The sequence below is a fragment of the Mya arenaria genome, chromosome 3 (genome assembly GCF_026914265.1).
Source record: "Mya arenaria isolate MELC-2E11 chromosome 3, ASM2691426v1".
In the NCBI taxonomy this organism is placed as follows: Eukaryota; Metazoa; Mollusca; class Bivalvia; order Myida; family Myidae; genus Mya; species Mya arenaria.
In genome coordinates, this window is record NC_069124.1 from 41,023,065 (window position 1) to 41,043,887 (window position 20,823).

Consider the following 20,823-nt stretch of genomic DNA (forward strand, 5'->3'; position numbering starts at 1 on the left):
AAGAATTACAAATCCTTGGAATAATTGCAATTTTAATGTTTGAGATAGTCCACATAAAACCTGTTTGCTGCAAAAAAAGCACCGTCGGTGCCAGTTTTGAATTGAGGATTTAACAGTCAGCGATAAAAACAAAGAAGTTTGGTGCCTGGTGCCTCGAAAAACAATTCATCTAATCCATTCTATCTTCCACCCAATTCTTTTTCCAAGTCTTATCAATTAAAAACAAGATAGCGTGGTAATTTTACGCCCTGAATTTAATCCCAAATCTTTTCCCCAAAAATTTAATGCTGCAGCTCCTTAATGCAGAAGGCATAAGACTTTGAGAAATTGCCTCAATTCACGGAATTTCCATATGTTTTAGTGCACTCTTTCTAATCAAAATGCATCTCAATGTTATCAAATGCTTTGTAATGGTCCGTCAATGAGAACTTTGGCCTGGTGATGAGCTTCAAAGACAAAAGAGCAGGAAGAATTTGCCATAAGATGTGGTATCAGGTTCACAAGAATGACTGGGATGCTGTTGGACTGCAAGAGTTCTAAGATTCCAAGACCTCCCTGCAATAAACTGATAATAAAGCTAATCAGAACATTCACAACGAGTGTAATGTTCAGGTTTCTGGAGCAAATGAACTAGCTAAAAGGAAGAAGTGTAACCTTCCATGTATTTGAAATTAGCATAAGCCCACAAGCCCTGCACACTGGTAAAATGCTTTCCACTGGCTTTCTAAAATACCAATTTTTATAAAGCAGCTAGGGTATGTTGATGTTTTAATGGCAAGCACCTGAAAGACAATTTGGGCTTGTCCATCCAAAAGTCAAATTTTGATGAAAGCCTTCCATGTGGACAGAGCAAGGCTTACAGGATATTTTTATACATTGTATCATCATGGCATGACAGCATACATTTGTGAAGCTCCAAAACATGGCATGCAAATTGTTTAAGTAAAATGATGAAAAAGTTTTGAAGGTGGCAAACATGGAATGATATTGCACTTCAGTATCATGCAGCATCCTCCCCTTGTCAAAATAAACTCCCACCGCCAGGCAATAAAACACAAGTAGCTCCTTGGTAAATGATAACCATGGGAGTGATGTATTCCATACATATAGCAGCAATGAGGGTGGTGGTTGTGATGGTAGGAAGCAGATCTGAATATTCTGCAGCATGCCATATCCTTGATAGTTTTGGTGACTGATTAAGATTTACAAATTTTGTATCGGAACATTGACTGTTTTGTTTACATGTATTTTTGCGCAAGGTTGCTAACTACGTAAGCTATTGGTTAGTTGCTTTATTTCATTGTGCTATCATCCAATCCATTACTGGTTGGCATGTTTGGCAAATACTATAATAAATTTGAGTTATTCATCAACCTGCCAATAAAATATAGATTGGTAAGGAAAATGTGATGCCACAAGATTGACACAAGAGATGGAGCCAAATGGGATCTGTCCAGTCCCATATAGTCTGGTTTTGGAGTCCCAGATTGGCTGGTCATCTGTTTGTTATTGTTTCTGGTTATGTTGATTTTAACTGTTGTTTGATTGTGTTTAAATTGTTTATCTATATTCAGGTTTGCTGGAATGTTTAAAAGGGCTGATCTTGTTGCTGTTGAAGAGCTGGTGTGAAGAATTATTTATTTTGGTAAATATAGTTAAAAACTATTGTATGTTGCTTTAACTGGTGGTTTGTAGAGTTAAATCAGTAAAATAACAACTTCATCGATGTCATTTTGTCTAATGTAATTTATTGCGCTTTTTTTGAAAACTTGTCATTTTGTATCATTTTAATCCATATGATATTTTTATTTTTTTATTTGTAGTGATGTAAGATCGCAATAGATGAACACAGTCATCTATTGCGATCTTAATCGCTACAACGAAATACTCACAGTGTAATTATTATGAGTGGCTATTTGAGATTTTAAGCCTGCTCTTACTTGCTAATCAAACGTAAGTGCAAATATAGCATTTTGGGCTCCCTTGTTGGAATATAATGCAATCTTACACTGAAACAAACAATTATCCTCTGTTTCAGCAATTTGAAAACAAAAGTCACCATACAATGTACATCGAAAAGCAGGGAAACAAGCCAGCGAACAGGCTTCTTACAATGTACATATTCTATTTAAAAGATAAAATAATTAACAGCTAACTAATATAATTATAAATTTTCAAACAAAATATCATAATGAAAAATTGGTAAATGATCACAATTTGCCTATTCATTAACACCATTATCCAGTACGTCACATGACCTTACCTTGGCAGATCACATGACAAGGTGCAAATTGTTACAAGAAATACAAGGAGTATACACACATCAGGGTCATATGGCACCCTGAATCTCTGCTTGAGGAGGGCACCCTGCCTAGTTGGTATGGCATGTCAGGGATAATTGGACCCTAATTGAAAAACAATCGGGAGTAATGGGGCTGAAAGATGGTCATGATGACAAGCATAATGCCAAATTACTGATATGTTGGTTCAGCTGGCATGGCCCTGTTGTCGGTGATGATGTCTTCTGTGATTGCTTTGACTCACTCAGGTCTGGGGGGATTTGGGAGTTTGGATGTAAGCAAGGAGCGACACTTGGTCCTGCTCTCTTCCTATGTTTTTCAGATTGTCAAAACAAAAACAAAAAATTTTCTGTTTAGAAAGCTTTGTGTTCAAAGCAAAAAACATGGAAACATTGTTTCTGTTCATCCACAGGCACCTTATTTATCATATTACCTTCAAACTTAAATATATATTTTGTATGATCTGTCCATTCACCATGCTTGTGTTACCTTGCACAAGACTGTGTTCTTTTCTGTTCTATTTTATCTTCTTGGATTGCTTCACAGTTGATGTTTGTCTCACGAGTCTGTCTTTTACACATTGGTTTTCCGAGCATGCTATTCAATTTTGAAATTAATTGGGACAGATTGGGAAGCTGTGAAAGCCATTTAACTGCAATGTTCTTAAAAAAAATATCACTTCAATATTTTTTGAAATCCATTGTCAAGAAATTGAGGATGTTTTGAATTTAGAATGAACAGGGCTGGCAAGCCGTCATTAGTGATGGTGCCATTGGCTGACAGGACACTGTAAAACATGCCACCGAAACATGGCATTCCAAATATGTTAAAAATGTTAGTTTTCACAAGCTTGGTTGTGTAAAATGAACGATGATCACAGGGTGGGAGTTGTCTGGTGGTTAAGGTGTATGCCTGTCGCCCAAGAGGTTGTGGGTTTGATATCCATAAGGAAAACTTTCTTAGGTGGCTCAAAATGAACATCAGTTTTGGTTTCCACCCAAGAAAATGACTTGAGTAATTGATTCTATAAGCTCAGATTTTGTCACAGTTGAGTTTAAGGAAATTAGTATAAACTAATAAATGCTAACATCCAAGTAGATTCCTGGATATGAGAGGTCACAAGAATGAAAATTCGGATTGAACCCAGAACCTTTTGCTTGTGGGATGGACTCAATCCCACTAATGTTTATGTAAATAGACTAGGGATGCAAACAAATGGCAAATTGATATTCGAATATTTGGTCATTCTTTTGATCGAATATACGAATATTCGATTACCGAAATACATATTTTGGAAGATGTAGTAAACTTCTATTATTATTTGCTTAAGTAATAGCCGGGGCAATTTTAACCTACTTTGTTTGCTCTTCCTTAGGAAAGACCCTCGCGCGGTCGGACCCTGATTTTCCCCAAATGAGCCTTTGAAATTCCCAAATTTCAGGAGGAAAAAAGCAATACATTATAAACAGACAAAAAACAAAATCGATTAATTTCAATTCCGTTTTGCGCCAATGGAGGGTCTTTCCTAAGGAAGAGCAGCCTCATTCTGAGATTGACCTCTAAATTGACTAAATATAAATATGGAAAACCCAAACAAACTCATCTAGTTTAATAACAAAACGAAAAACATAATGCATTTGACTCATCTATTGTTCAACAATAGAGGAAATATATCCTAAAACTATATACTATACATTTACATTTCAAAGCACGAACATTGTATCGAAACATGGAAAACAGTTTAAAGCACATATATGTAACAACATTATTGTAGCACAGGGCATTCATATCAGAGTTGTAGGCAAAAGGTTTTTTTTATTCTCTTTATAATGAGAATTAGTATTATTACTTATTTTTCGAATATTCGAATACCGATTTTGACATTCGAATACCAAACATTTGATCGAATATTCGTTTGCATCCCTAAAATAGACACACAAAATCTGCATGTTCATATTGCCGCAGCTATTTTTGTTCCAAACAGTTGTAAAAGCCACAATGCTGCAATATTTCTTAAAACCTGAAAGCCTTGCAAATTGCTGGAAATGTCCCTGGAGTTGATCATGCAAAGATTGAGGATGTTTTGAATGTCAAGTTGACAGGGCTGGCAAGCAGTCATTAGCGATGGTGCCATTGGCTGACAGGACACATAAACATGCTACTGAACCTTGGCATTCCATAGCCTAGGTGACAAGTTGTTAAGGAACAGCAGACAGAATATTTGACTGATCCTTGCCATTGCAATTATTTCTTGACAGAATGTTTGGCCAAAATGATGTCATATCCATGCAAATTTCACAGATATTTAGTTTTTTATCTTGTCTGTTTTATAAAGAAAAGAAGTCAAGGTATTGTCATTACCTTGGTGTCATTGACAGGGGCTTCGCTGTCTGCCTCATCTTCGTCGTCGTTGTATAAAAACTTGAACCTTGGCCATAACTCAAAAAGTGTTCAAGATATTCAAATAAAACTTGGTTCACATATTGCCAGAGATAATAATGCACATATAAAGCAAGGCCAATAACTCTGACTGCCCTTTTAATAAAAGGTGATTTGTTTTTTATGAGAATATTAACATGTACAAATTAACAATTCGCAGGTTGTTGCCCTCGGCCATTTTTTCTTCCCAACCCAAGTACCTTCATATAGGTTATTTTCCGTGAATGTTAAATGATATATTCTTACATGGATTGTCTTGGCATAGAAGTTTGTTGACTTGAATAACTTTGACATTGATGTAATTGATGGTAAACTCAATAAACTCTAAGTAAATGGTAAACTTTAAGAATTGTCTTAAAAAGTATGTTCAACTTGTTCTAATTACATCATGTGTCATTTAGTTTTACAACTTGCACTGCAGGTACCCCTATTTGGTATGCAGTATTCATGGGCTTTTTACGGAGTGCTCAGACTGGAGGCTGTATTCAATAACCACAAAGATCAAAATCCAAATGTTTCCATAAGCCTGTAATAATAACTGACCAATGGAATTAACGGAATCTTTGAGGCGTGTCTATTCTAGGACAACGATAAAACCCCTATCGCACCTAGCCGTGTTGCCATTGTGATAGCAAGGCTTTATCAAATGTCCCCATAGCTGGGCTTTTAATGCGATCCCACCACGTTCTCTGGTGATGCCACTGCATTGCTGCTTGTGATTCCACTGCGCTCAGATTGGTACGTGTTCTGGATTTTTTTTGGACACCTCGGGAACATGGCCCTAGTGTGACAGGGGTTTAAGAATCATATTGAATACAGCCCAGCTTGACTCGAGAAAGTGGTATGCAGTACTGCAAATTCTCAATTTGGCATTTATGCAGAATTTGGGCAAAACATGGACTCTGCACATGGGGGTTGGAGAGTTCTGTCACTAAGACAATTAAAGATGAATCTCAACAATATCTTTTTTGCTAGGATTAATTCTAGGTTTACTTGTAAACCATGCAATGGTAAATTCATAATGGCACTAGACCAAAAGGATTTAACTGTCAGATATGAGAAGAATGACTGGAAAATAATTTGATTTTCCTCAACTGAAACAGGGGACTTGGATCAAATTTTCAAAGTATTCAAGCCCTGAAACAGAATTAGTACATATTTTTTTGTATGATTTTGGAAGATTCTGAAATGATAAGTAGTGCTAAAATATAATTGGAATTTAGGATAGGGTACCTGATGATCATATTCTTATATTTTCCATTCTGACAAGTTCCAATACATCTTGTTTCCCTGACAAGGAATCATGGGGAATATATATCGGGTCTAACTCTTTGATTTATCTGCGTCCTCTCGTTGGTTTATGTACGGGGAATATATATAATCCTATCATTATTGCTTTGTCATTTGAGCGAGAAATACTTAAGCATCTTTCATATGAGGAAGTATTAACTATTGGCATAAGGGTATTTTATTAGGAATTCCTGACTTGGGGAAAAATGATTTGAACAGTTTGATGTGGCGCCAACTGTTTGTATATCTGTCATTGACTGGTATAATTATTCAGTGATGTATGTTCTTTTCATTGACATTCGGTAAAATGTAAAAACAAGAGCAAGCTTTGTGGTTTTTCTAAGACTATTGAAGGAGATAGGACATACTTGTACAATCAAAGGGGAAGTCCATCAAAACCTTCTTCATTATCAAAGGCAAATGTCATCTTGGTTTTATAGGGGCTAGGGAAAACATCTTTATGTCAGTTATTCCATTGCTTATACTGTATGATTTTTTGTTTTGTTCTATGACACCACCAGACTATCAATGGGTGTCAGCCCATGGAAAGGCTAATATTAGGGTTGTGAGATATGGTGCACAAACAGGGTGTAACCCTGGTTAGGGATACTCTGGTTCTTTAATGACTGGCAATATAGTGTACAGCAATCCCACAAATGTTGACTCACCTGTAACGTGATGGTTATAGTATTATTATTTCAGTGGTAAGGAGTTGGATTGAACCTGCGTCCCCAGGATTGTCAATCATGAGTTTAACCATTAGGCCACAGATCTACCACTGCCGTTTTTCCTCTGTATTAAGTCATCCTTTACTGTGACACAGAGAGGTCTGCCAGTGATGCTTGGGGTCATGGACTCGATTCTTGCTCATGGTTTCCACATTTCAGATTTGTTTTGTTTAGACATAGCAGTCTTTAACCTCAATGCCAAATTTCAGTCAGAAATGAAGCATTCTTCTTTGTACTGATTCATGTTACAGTTTTAACGAGCGGTTGTCATCCTTTGAGCAATTACTGATGATGCTGAATGTTTTTCTTTGCAATTTACTGCATTTTCTTGTGTATGCCGCCAACCCTGACTAATGGCTTTAGATGACGGATGTATTTGAGCCCTGATAACGCAACCCATGTCAATTGATAGCCACCCATTAATAACTGCAGCGCCTACTTACATCCCGGCAGCCATGTTTACATAATTCCAAAGACAGGGAAAATTGGTCTCCGATAAGATGTTCTGTTGAGATTCGGGAACTGATAATATATCATATGTTTTCTTCAACAGTTTCAGGTCTGCTTTGCATCTGTGAGGAAAGTTAGATCACCCTTGTTGCAAAGAATAATGGCCCGTTAAAAAAAAATTCATCTGAGAATAGAGCAACGGCCTAAAACTGTGAGGGTTAGACAAATTTTGGGGGTGGGGGGATTATATTTTTTTAAGTCATATCAAAACATCAAAGCAAGACATGAATTTCTTACCATGACATTTCAGTATATAGTGGTTTTCATAATAAATACTTAATGTGTTTAATTGTTATCAACGCAAATGATCTAAAAAATTCAGGGTCGAGGGGTTTTGCCAGGTGGGGTAGGGTTGCCCTTTAAACACAGGTAATTTCATTTTTAGGCCTAATGAAATGGAAACTAGATGGACAAGCCAAGCTGCGATGATCCCTGATCACCCCAAAAAAAACACACCCATCTTGTTAGATGACACAAGAATCTAGTACATCAGTATCACCATTCCCTTGTAAACTGTCTAAGAAAATTATTAACAATTGCGGCTTAGAAGAAATGTATATGTATATTGACAATGATATTTTACTTCATATGTAGCAAGTTCCATCGATTCCAGGTTAAAATACCTCAAGTTTAATGCCTTTTATTCAAGTAAAAGAAACTGATGAATGATTTGCATCGGATCCAGTTGCATGTTGTGCATAGGTCATGATCAAGTCCATCAGGGATTATTTCCATCAGGAACTTCATTATTTCTGCATCTAAATACAATGTTTCCATACCTGTTAACAATTCTACATTACCTAGTAATTTCCCAGTAGTATTGCAAACTTTTATCAATGTTAATTCAAGCATTTATGATGTTACAGAATATTTAACGCAGTGGGAAACACCCTTGATCCATAGATCGTCTCAGAGAATATCATGTTAATGTAACTACATTGCCATAAAATCTCATTTTAATGATAATTTTGTAATGAAGACACTACCATATGATATCGAGGGCAGCAACATGTTTTAACAAGAATGTCTACGCAAGTTTGCTGTCGTTGTAAAAGACAAAGAGGTGACAGACTGAAAATATAGTATGATACGATAATGCAGAATATTCGCGTCAGCTGCAGGTTCGCTTCAATTGACATTATAGGTAATTAATGATCTACAGATTTTAATAGGCATCATTGAAGGATTGGATATCGTTTAGATGGCTATTAATACTTTGATAGTTATTTAATACATTTTATTGAATTGAGGCGAAATAAACAGTTACATGAGAGGTTTATATTCTGTGGTAATGAATATCAGGATCAAATTTCCCGTAAATGGATGATGAAAGATGAAATATTGCCTTTCTTTAGGTTGAAATCTTCCCATAGCCTTATTTTTTATGTCTTAGATCACAGTCCCAGGACAAAACTGTGTTCTTATGATAATAATACACTATTAATAATAGCCTTCTTGGGCACATTGTTCACTTTGTTTCGATTTATGGTGCAAGTTTTTAATTATAGCAAATAACGTTCTGTCATGTTTTTAATGGAGTATTACTCAAGAACTGTGGTGGAATTATATTGATTTGTTTTGTCCCATTTGTTTCTTGAGAAATTTTCACATAATTTGAGAAATTACTAAGCCCCGAAAGCACACCCCACTGCCATTAATAAAGACACAACAAGACTTAAGAAAACACGTTTTTCGAAATGCTGGGTTGGAAAAATAAACATATCCTTTCTCTATCAGCAATTTCTCTTAGATGCTGTTACTCTACTCCCATCTATCTGGGATTTAAAATCTGCCATTTTCTAGGGTTTGTAAAAAGTAGATATTGTTAAAGACAGTCTGTGAGAAGAGATTGTGTTTGTAGATAAGGGAGCACCTTGAAAATGTTTGTTTTACGGCTAAATTACAAGCTCTTTATACAGATTTTCTCAGTTAAAAAACATCCTGACAGTTTTGGCACCGATTGTGAAGTCACTGAGGTCAATGAATTAAGAACTTCTGTTCGAGGAAATCATGCGTTTCGTGCATTTAGGTTTTGTAACTGTGTTGTTTAATTGTTTATTGTTAATTGCAGCAACTAAACACGTGCTGCACCTAAAAAACATTTACAAGGCAATGTCAGAGTTATCTCCCAGGAATATCATGTTCAACATTGCTAAGGTAAAAAAATCATTGCTGATGGATCCTTGTCAAGAAATGGATCTGGAATGAAACTTGAGTAAAGAACAGTTCAATATCTCTGAGATTGCATCAGTCTACTAGGGAGTCATCTGAACCCTCACCCAACCTCTGCATTTAAAAAACGCTGAATACCATGTACCAAAATGGGGGTCTTCAGCCTCACATCTGGAGAGCTATAATAGCTCATTTCTACCTAGTATTCAATTAATGTTATGGCATTTTTATACTGCTTGTGCCATAGTCAGTGGGGTTGACAATTCTCATCATTCTGAATAAAACTATAATTCATGGAGTTAGTGCCATTAGGTACTAAAACCTTCTTTATTATAATGGTGCTTGGTTCGTTCAGGCAGTACTATAATTAACCCCACAAATATTATTGTTCTGAGTTATGGCCCTTGTGAAACTGAGAAAAGTGAATAAGTTTTGGCTTCCATTCTTGGGCTCTTGTTTGATATAATATTGATAATTTATGCATTATAAGATAGCAATGAGCTAACTTGATTCATGCTTTTAGATAAAATAACCACCTGACCAGTATAATCAGTAAAATAGGTTGACACCACTGGACTGCTGAAAAACGCTATGAGATGATCTGCTGTCTTTAATTTGGAATGACAAAACATTATCAAGTTTTAATGGCCATTTGTGGACATTGGTTGGGAACCGCCACAGTGAGGATTCTTCCCACATAAAACTAATTAAATGGTATTGAATAAATGACATAAAACAGTCAGAATGTAATCAGACAAAAATGTTTCGCTTCTGTTTTGCACATATTTTCTTGGTAGGATATCAATTGCAAAAGACTGCTTGCAGTTATTTAAATATCTTGTTTCGCCTATAAATGGCGAATGTGACAATGCAGTTTTGGGCGATTTGATACTCCCTTTGGAAATACGGGACCCATTTTAAGCGGAACTTGATCTAACATTGATGCACATTATTCCCCTGCTACCGGGCAATTTGATATTGTTTTACATCACATGATCTGCGCAAGTGATTCTCTTTAATTGTTAAATCGAAAAGATGGATAGATTTATTCTCCTTTCTTAAAAGTTTAAGCCACAACGATTTAATGCTTCTGTCATTGCATTTTATAAATTTCGTTTAAGCTTCGCGATAATTTGATTTGTGATATAATGTAAGTGCTTTTAGTTTTATGAGTTGCAGACAATAATAATACCTGGTAATGCATATGTTAAGCAATAAATACAACAGGAAAATGGAAGTTGTCCAAGCATTATTTTATCATGTGAAATAAATTTTCAAAATATTACAGAACCCATTATGTATTGGGTATTTTTGTTATCAATCAAGTTATCGCAAACTTATTTTTGATGATTTCAGTGGATAACAATGTTCATAAATTCCCCAAAAATAAAAGAAATAAAAATGGTGTTACTACTTTTGCATGGGCAGAAAAGAACATTACCTGTTGTCTCTTATCTTCACTGCACACCTGTAGAAGATTTCTGCCAATCAAATCTCATTAATTGGCCATGCTAGATTCTGATTGGCTGAGAGAGTTGAAAGGAGGCAGTCAATTGGTATCCTGCTTGAATACACCATGCTTGGCGGTAATTAATGAACGGTATCATGAATCGTGAATTTTTACATGTTCTTCACAGTTGGAAACTGAAGATAATGATTTTTTTATTAAAACAGTAGTAATGGGATGCACTTGTGTTCTGGAAGTCTTGGATTTTCATGCATATTTGTGAAAAAGTTGTAAATTTTGCTAAACAAAAAATTGTGATTTTAATTTAACGTTAGGGTAAGTGTTAAATCATTTTGTTGATTTATTTTTGCAATATTTTTCTTTTAGTTGTTTGGATAATTAGAATGAAATAAAAAAATATATTTAATGAAATTTGTCTCAGTCGGATCAAGTGGTTTCAATTCAATATAAATGTAAACTGATAAACTTGTGTATTAGTTTATATTTTCTGCTTGGAAGTCCTAAAGTGATTTCTGTTGAATGCTTTGTTTGTGAGGTATTTTTTTGTGACTACGGCCATGAGTTTTTGATAGATGATTTATGGCCGTATACATTGAAATTTATGGTCATTTATAAACATTAAGGACAGCTGTGGCATGGCTTAATTTGAATAAAATCCACTGGTCACAATATGTTGCTAATGGTCTAATAATAAATGGATGGACAGTCTGTTATGTGCTAAATTTTTTATTGAAGCAATTTTATTTTTTGTCGCAAACATATATATAGAAACAATAAAATGTGCGTTCAAATCTAAAATGTGCTTCATTTCTAACAGAACTCTATGTAATGAAATTAACATTATATCAAGAAAATTTTATCAAGAAAGTATTTTATTAGTCTGTTGTTGCTGCTGCTTGGTGGTTACAGATGCTTTTATTGTAAATATTGTTATTTGTAATGGTAAAGGCAGTGTTGTTGTTGTTGTTGTTGTTGTTTTAGTTGTTTTGGGTGGTGAGGTAGATGCTGCTGTTGTTGTTTCATGTCATGGTAAATGCAGTGTTGTTGATGTTTGTGTTGTTATTGCTTGGGGTGGTGTAGTAGGTGCTGCTGTTGTTGTTCATTGTCATGGTGAAGACAATGATGGTGTTTTTGTTGTTATAATATTGGGCTGTGCTACAAGTGCTACTGTTGTTGCTACTTGTCATGGTAAAGGCAGTGGTGATGTTGTTGTTGTTGTTATTGTTATTGCTATGGTTGGTGTAACAAGTGCTGTGGTTGTTGTTGCAGCCCTTTGAATCGGACACTACTCCTATTATAGTAGCAACTGTTGCGTAATAACCACATCTTACTCTTAGTTACCTAATGTGAAGAAGGAAGTGGGAAGCTGATGTTTCAATCTGAAGCATGTATTTTAATAGTCAAAACAACTGGGATAGTAAAACATTAAGGTTAAAAAAAATAAGGTTTGATCATCATAACGCACCCAGATTATTTAAGCTTTAAGCCGTAAACTTGATTTAGAGTTCCTCAAAGGTTGCAATTACAATACCCACAAAAGGCCTGAAGGCCACATCTATATGGTGTACATGTTTACAATTTAAAATGGACAAGGGTTTATGGATAAATTTTAGATTGTAAGAAAAATTAATAATTTTAAATAACACATTTCTTACAACTTCATTAATCAGCTTTGTAAAGGAACCATTTTAATGTCTCTGAATAGTTTAACAATCAATATATAACTTTTTTTATAAAAAATGCTTAAAACAGCTATAATGATAATCAACAACCTCATTTGCTGCTGTTTTATTTAGACTGGTCGCTGGTCAGATTCAGGAATTACCGTTTTTCCCTCTGACAAGGGAAAGCACAAAGTGCTTAAAAAATTGCTTCAAATTCACCTGCATACCTGCCTAGATTTCAACCTTACATGTACAGAATTTTGTCCACATATCTCCTAAAATTGTCCCACATACATTTACTGCGAAATGGCTAATTGGCTGGTATTTGGATGGTGGGGTGGATTTTTTTATTAAATCTTCAACGCGTTTCTGACAACATGGCGCTCGTGGTTTAATATATCACATATCAATTCATGTCATCCCTGCATATTTCAGTCACTTATTAGAGCGTTTAAACATATGTTTACCCTCATTCGAATTATGATAAAAAAAAATCAACCTATTCAGCCATGTCTCTGATGTCTTGCATCAAAAGTTCTGTCCATAAATGCCACAGAGATCTTGAAATGCATTACTCAGCTGTTTCTTGAGCAGAATTTCATTTCAATCTCGTTGTTTAATGGTGTGTTTTTTTATTAGAATAAAACATGTTTGTGTTTAACTAATTTTACATTTCAAACAAAACATATTGGCATGTTCTTCGGAACATCAATATCATTACCTGACATATCCCTTTGTTTCTGAACAAAACTTTGAGTTAGTGAGTCATTTCTGGCACCTGCAGAATCTTATACAGTCTCTTCTTTTTCTTTTTATTGTTCAAGAGAAAAATCCCCACCCCATGTAGCTATCAATCATGTAGCGGTCAAGCTGACCTGGTCAAGTCCAGGGACAGGAATGCTGCTAACATAAACTATTTTGAAGTAAACTGTCATGGGCCAGAGATATATCTTAAAGCTCCACAGCTGGTGCCCAGGGAATAACAGAGAGAAAGGAGGATGACTCTGTTTATCTCCTTCGGTCTGTCTCATATTTTACTTGTCAGTATAAATCATATCACTGGCCAGTATCGGTAAGTTTGGAAAATGATTTGCACCGTGCTGGACAGAGGTCAGTATCTTGAGATTTGTTTGGATTTGTGATATATTTTTTCAGGAGAAAAGATATTGCTTTCTAACCTGGAGGTGAAGCTGATGGCATTAATATCTGCGAATCTGATCAGATATTCTGTTCATACTGTGTAGGAAATTCCCAAAATTCCATATTTCTGTATGGATAAGAATACCCTTAATCATGCAGTTGGTTCATTTGGTTTTGTCCAGTTCATATCTTAATTGTCATACAATGTCTGATTCTAAAGTTATGGGTGAAAGCGAGCACCATAGCATGAGGCCTAGTGCGCACAAGACTGGGGTCCCTACCTTCATGTTTGCTTGACTGCGAAGGTATTATCAACAGCAAGATTACACATCCATTTTGAGAACCTTTGAGAAAGCTTCCGGGTTTGGGATTTGAACCCTGTCTATATGACGACCGCTGTTGGTGAGAGCTAGTTGGACCCCAATACAAATCTCCCTTCTTGGGGTGTTAAAGAACTTCTCAACTTGATTAACAGCAGTTGATACTTCATCCAACACAAAAAAGATTCCATGCTATCTAAATTCAATTATCAGATTTACTCATGAGTTTTCCTGGAAAAACAATACCTTAAAAACAATATATTTCCCAGGATTGAACACTTTCAAAGTAACAGCTGTAATTACCAAATTCCGAAAGTCAGTTAGTGGAAATTAATGACTTAATACACGTGAACATTTAACATGATTATATGAAGTGCTCAAGATGTCACATTTTACGCCTTTGACCAGCTTAGCTGACTGTTTTTACCCCTTATCTCCCCCCCCCCCCCCCCCCCGCCCTACCCAATCCCATAAACAAATATTGTCTGAGACTTGTATGTCTTCAAATGATGAAGTTTTTTCTTGATATATCCGGCCATGCCCTAATAATTTCCTAAGATAATGCCATGAGTATGCCTAAACAATTAATTAAGGAAGGTCAGGTTCTGTTTAAGGCTTCAATATTGAACTTTAGTTGCTATAGAAACCTAGGGTAGTACAATATGTCAATGATTGGAATTTCACTGTTTGCAAACTTTAATTTACTATGGCAGCAGTCAACTGGAGTGCTGAGATGTTACTATTAAGATTAATGTCAACAAAGTATTTCCGCTTTTGTTAAACAGTAAATAATATTCCTATTGTGTAAAAGGGAACCACTGTTTAACTTAAGGCCAACATGATCTCTTAGTTTTTATTTTTCCATTATTGTGAAGGGTTTCGACAAACTTAGCTCTCCAACAAGGTTTCGACCTCAGAAAGGGCGGGGACCTTGGGGTCAAATTACCCATAAGTCCCTAGTTCGTTTACGATGAATTATATCAAGTATCCGAATCTGATATCATCTTTATGCTACCTGATAATACTTAACCCACAATGCACCGGTTGTCGCACATCTTCATTTGGTAAAAACGACAGGGAAAGTTATTTGTAACTGGCTTTTAAATTGTTATTATGGTTGTGGGATTTGACTTTACCTAACCTTCGCAAGCGTTTCCCATTTTTTTATGAGACAAATAAGGTAATGATATAGTACAACTTTCTTCCGAGCTATTGTTCTGAGGTGAAACTGAATCAGATCATTTTTCTTTCTTCACACTTTTATTGAAAAATATAGACATTGTATATTCATGAAAGTAAACATAGGGAAGAATTTATCGACATAAAGGTATATTTTATTTTATTTTGTGTGTTTAACTTTTGGACATGTTATATAATCCATCAGCACTAAAATCTTGTGTGTCATGCACTAGCTGTTACGAAATCTACACCCTTTGAAGTTGATTTTGCAATGCTGTTCAACACACAAAGTCAATTGTGAAGCTTGTGCCAGAAGTTAAGACCAGAGTTGTGGCCCTTGATTCAGTGTTTACATTTCCATTTTAACCTCAGTATGTGTTATCATTATTTTGATGAATGATTGAGAGGTCTTTTCAGACACATGTTCATTATTCAAATATCCAAGATTTCATCAAGTTTTAATAAGGCATTGATAAATGAACCCTAATGACCATTGAACTGGCTGGGGCCAGCTGTCGGACTAGTAGCTTACTGGCCATTTATAAAAGTAATGATTGTGTCTATACTAGTTCCTAAATAAACTGACCATCATTCAATAATCATAAATTTTATCTCTTATCTTTGATTGTCATCTTGGTGAAATATTTAATTTTGATGTCCCAAGATGTGTAATTAATTACCTAATTATGTCCAACTTTTATACAATGTGTACATGTGTCTTACCCATTTTGCCGTAAGCCTATTTCATATGGTAAAGTGGACTTTTTAGAAAAATATTTAGTTTTTGGACACCCTAAGGGCTTTTTGACCATAGTGTACTGAAAAAACATGAATTTATATTTATTGAAGGGGATGGTCCATTTTTCAGGCTAAACACAATGTTGTTATACTTTGAACCTGATGTTTTCGCAAGTTACTATATAACGTCAATGATATAAAAACAAATCGAGAATTTAGACAAATACATTATTTATGTACATTTGACAAAGGCATTTAAGCATGCTTTATTTATTTAGATATTGCTTATTATTGACATATTAATTAATAATGATCATGTAATTGAAACATTATTCACCTAAACTTGCAACAATGTTTGCTTATCGATGTCAGAATTAAACGTCATTGAATATTGGTAAAACTATAATCAAAAATGAATGAAAAGTTCTTGGACTGAAAAATATATTTTTCTTCTATTACTGGTTGGAATTTTATGCTATAACAAAAAATACCTAATTTTTCATTTCATGTTGTAAGTTAATGATTTGATGTTTTTAAAGGGTATTATTGTTTACATATATATGACTTTTATTATGATTTTAAATTACTTTGGTAATGTAAAGAATCAAGGAATGTAAATAATGTATGTGTCTTTAGTTATTTTAAGGTGACTTTATAACACAAAGACCCAATAAGCCGATTGTTCAGAACTTAATTCGTTAAAGTTTACAATGTTGTGAACCTCATTGATGTTAACTTTCAAATCTGTATATCTCTAGAACTTTAAGATGCACATTTGTGCTCTGTATTATTTCAATTAAAATTTGAGACCACTGTTTCAAGCGTACATGTTTTATTTAAAATATATGAGCATATCATAAATATTTCTCCTTTTTACGTTAACAACAATGCTGTTTACAGCGTTGTAAACTTTCTGTACCCATAATTACTAAAAATATATTAACAACGAGTGAATCACATTCTTTTTCACATGTCATTACGACATATCTACACCCGAGTGTATTTTAAGTTTTGTAACAAGATATACTGTTTTACATGTATTTTAATTAAATACATTTTGCTATAAGTTAAATAAATAATAAAGCACCTTGTTTTGAACACCAATATTGATATTGACAGAGTTCTACTGAACAAGTTGCATTTGTTATATGACATTTGATAACATTCTGTGAAATTCTTTGCCCTGTCATATTGACCTAAGGATTAGAATTGTTGACTGCTACTCTTTTTTGTTAGCAAATTTTCATTATGGGTATAGCAATTCACTGAACAGGTACAAAAATCAACAGATGGCGTTGGCTTCCTTGTAACCATTCCTGTTGACAAGTAAATAATACATACTTGTTAATAGTGCTTTACAGAAATTAATTGGAGTACAAGACCTAGCATTAGACTGGGAATTGGAAAGGTGTAAAGAACAGTTAAAGTGATAATTACCATAAATATTAGCACACAGACTAGAAATACTTGCAATTTGGTGTCACACAGTCTTGGCACAATTTGCGTTTAGCAGTCTTTGCTTTTATAATCAACATAATTAAAAATAATTGTGTATGTTGTTTTTTTGCCCATGTTGTGATTCACAAAGCTTTCAAAACTGTTTCCACTATGTTTTGACATGTACAAAATTTATAACGTGAAAAAAAATGCTTTAAAAACTTCAATGACAAAATAAAAAATCACAACTTCTATTTTAGGAAGCTTTAAAATGTGGGAAATTTCATTTTATGTTATAATTCCCAGAATAGCAATATATTTGTTAATGAACATTTCCTTGCTACATTTTCTTTCTGAAAGTTTCAATTTTAATGATAATCGTCCCTCAGAGGATTTATTTCTATGGTGTTTGCCTTAAATAATGAAATTGTACATGTACACTTTTGTTGCATGGAAATATAGTGACTGTTGAATGATATCATGGAAATTAAAGGGACTTAAGACACCAGGGATGATCTATACATTAGTGGAGAACTAAAAGAAATTTGTCAAAATTTTCATAGAGTTGATATCGTTGTGTACAACGCATTGAGTCTTACTTACTGATGTAACACATTGATTACGACTTGTGTATCTTTCGCGGTTTTTGCATATTTTGCAGTTTGAAATTTTCTGGGTTTGTCTACCAAGTAAATCCCAGTGAATTTAAAAATAGCGGCAGTTTATGTATTTGTACTAATCAGGGGACTTTCACATGCTGAATATACACACTATAAACTGGGTAACCATTATGTGCTTTTTTAAACGAGTAAACTCAGCTGAGAAAGCGACAAAATATTCTTTTAATCCTGTTAAATGATGTATAATTATTATTGACAATTCATACGCTGGTTTGTGGAAATAATGTTGTTTTGCCAAATTTTGGACCATCTGGTGCCAAGCCCCTTTAATTTTGAAATCAATATATCCAGTTTTGGTGGTCATCTTATATATTAGGAGGCTGTAAATTAACATCTTGAAATTTGTTCAATTCCTTGTTTCGACATAACAATATATTAGCTTTTTGCTTTTTTTTATTTCACTTTTTACTTTCTTCAAATAATGCATGATAGCATTATAAAAAAAATAGATAAATGGATCACTCAGTAAGCCCTGTTGGTTTTTGCATAAGATGTGGTCAGCTAGCTGGTCGTCAATGTTCAAAATGGTCATCCAAACACTTCTTATTGAGCACAGTCCACTCTGTGATACAAATATATCCTATTTCCAACCATTAACAACCCATAGATGTACATGTCAATAAATGACCATTACCTTTTGTTCTTACAGGCCCATCCATTAATTTACATGTCAATGGATACACTCAAATGCTCACAGCTAGTGAATATTGCTTTAACATCAAAGATGTTGATGTATTAGATTACGCTTATAGTGACAGAAGTTTACCCTAAATTCAATTTTGTGGGAAAGCATGTGTCTTTGGATGATAAATTAATTTCTAATCAACTTCCCTAGTGTCAGTTGCAAGACAATCGACCACTTCTAATCTGTTACTTATCTGCAAGAAAACCAAAGAAACATTAATATCTCAATCTACCCATGTCTTAAAGTTATATGAACAGATTTAAAAAAAAAATTGTGCTCTTTTTCATTAAAACATATTGCTTGATAATTTGGCCCATTGTATGATTATATGTAATAATACCGGTAGTTATGTTATGATGCACAGCTAAATGCAATTTGCCACAATGTAATGTCATTCCTTCTGTCTTCAGCCCAAGCTGAATGCCATATTCCATATTCAATTGTTGCATTGCCACACATGTACATTCTAATTCATTGGCTACAATTATATATATGCCATTGCCACACTCAAATATGTTCTAATTCATTGGCCACAATGATATGCCAATGCCACACATATACATTCTAATTCATTGGCTACAATTATATGCCATTGCCACACATATACATTATATTTCCTTGGCCACAATGATATGCCAATGCCACACATATACATTCTAATTCCTTGGCCACAATGATATGCCAATGCCACACATATACATTCTAATTCCTTGGCCACAATGATTTGATTTAAACATATTTTATTGCCGTTTTCTTGAACTGTGGTTACTATATAAACAGCAAACTTATAAAAGTACAATACAAAATGCAAATGGAGTTGACACATATTTTGTACAACATTTATAAGTACAGTAAAACTGCAGTGGTGATAATTGATAAGGGCATTTAAGAAGATAGTTATACGTTTGAACAGTTTTGCGAGACAGACAAGATGCGCCAATCATTAATTCTTGATTTTGCGAAACTTAAATCTGACTAATGCCATAATATGTTCTGTCATATTTAAATGTTGCTTGTTTAGAAAATGTGCTTTTTGTAAAAAATAAACATAACTATTTATTTATTTATAATTGTTTTTTCTTTTACATGAGTGATTTTCACAAAGAAACACATATTCGGTGTCGTAGTAAACAGTAGGTTTGACGCCTTCAAACTTAAAATACACTGAAAGATATTTCATCACAGACAGGAACATTGAAACTCAGGTCGTTCGAAACATCGTTTCCCTCAAGGTTTTAGCTCGGACCCCGGTGTCCTCAAGCGATCGCAGTTTTACTGTATTGTCTTTCCCATCGTCTTCCTTACATAAACTTGTTTCTCTTGTTCAGCAGGGCAGCCTCAGATGCCATTTGTTATTTTAGCATGTTTGTTCTGCAACAAGGCTGTCAGCTTCTTTAGTGCTTCCCATGATATGCAATCCTTATGGGATATATTACAAAGCGAATTCTGAAAGCATAAATTGAATAAACAATGGCACTGATGTTCAGTACTGTTGAGGATTGAGAAACGCTAGGGCATTTTGATTGTATTAAATGGTATTAAACAGTCTGTAGGGAAGAATTCCTAGTAGTATTATAGATTGATGACATGATGTAAATTTTATTCTATTAAAGCAACAAAGGAATAAATTTAATATCTTGGCTGTTGGTGGCCTGAAAATTATCCTGAAAAAGCCTTAAAATAAGATACAATAATGTTTCCTCTAATCGATGACCCTATTTTTTCCCCGACCCTACACTTTTGGGTGGGGCTTTCATGCATCCTATTTCTAAATAATTCCAAACAAGTGTGACAGATAGAGGTTCACTTCTTGTCGCAATCATAGGACAAAATAAATGGAATATTTCAGAAAAGCAATGTTGTAAATATTTTCCATGTTCGATTGAGAATTGTTTCGAATTCTTCCTAGAGATATGCTGGCAGTGCCATTTTTGAAACGCTAATTGAATCTATGAGCCCTGTTCGAGTTGGGATAGTCGACACAACATTGATACTTAAACATGCAATTATGTTTCTCTGTAACATTTCCAAACACTCCTTTTTCAGCTTTTATTTCAACGTTTTACCGTCCTT

At 34.5% G+C, this 20,823-nt stretch overlaps 1 protein-coding gene across 3 annotated transcripts in view; it reads left to right on the forward strand.

The window, feature by feature from the left end:
• The first annotated feature begins 1,574 nt into the window (after positions 1–1,574).
• Positions 1,575–20,823, forward strand: part of LOC128227183 (protocadherin beta-18-like) — a 46,108-nt gene continuing 26,859 nt past the window's right edge. The window contains exon 1 of one of the 3 annotated variants that reach the window (XM_052937460.1): positions 1,575–1,645. The gene's annotated coding sequence lies outside the window, so the exon portion shown is untranslated. Of the gene's footprint in view, positions 1,646–10,500; positions 10,590–11,062; positions 11,223–20,823 lie in introns of those variants that run through there. The other 2 variants (XM_052937461.1, XM_052937458.1) reach the window with 2 other exon arrangements.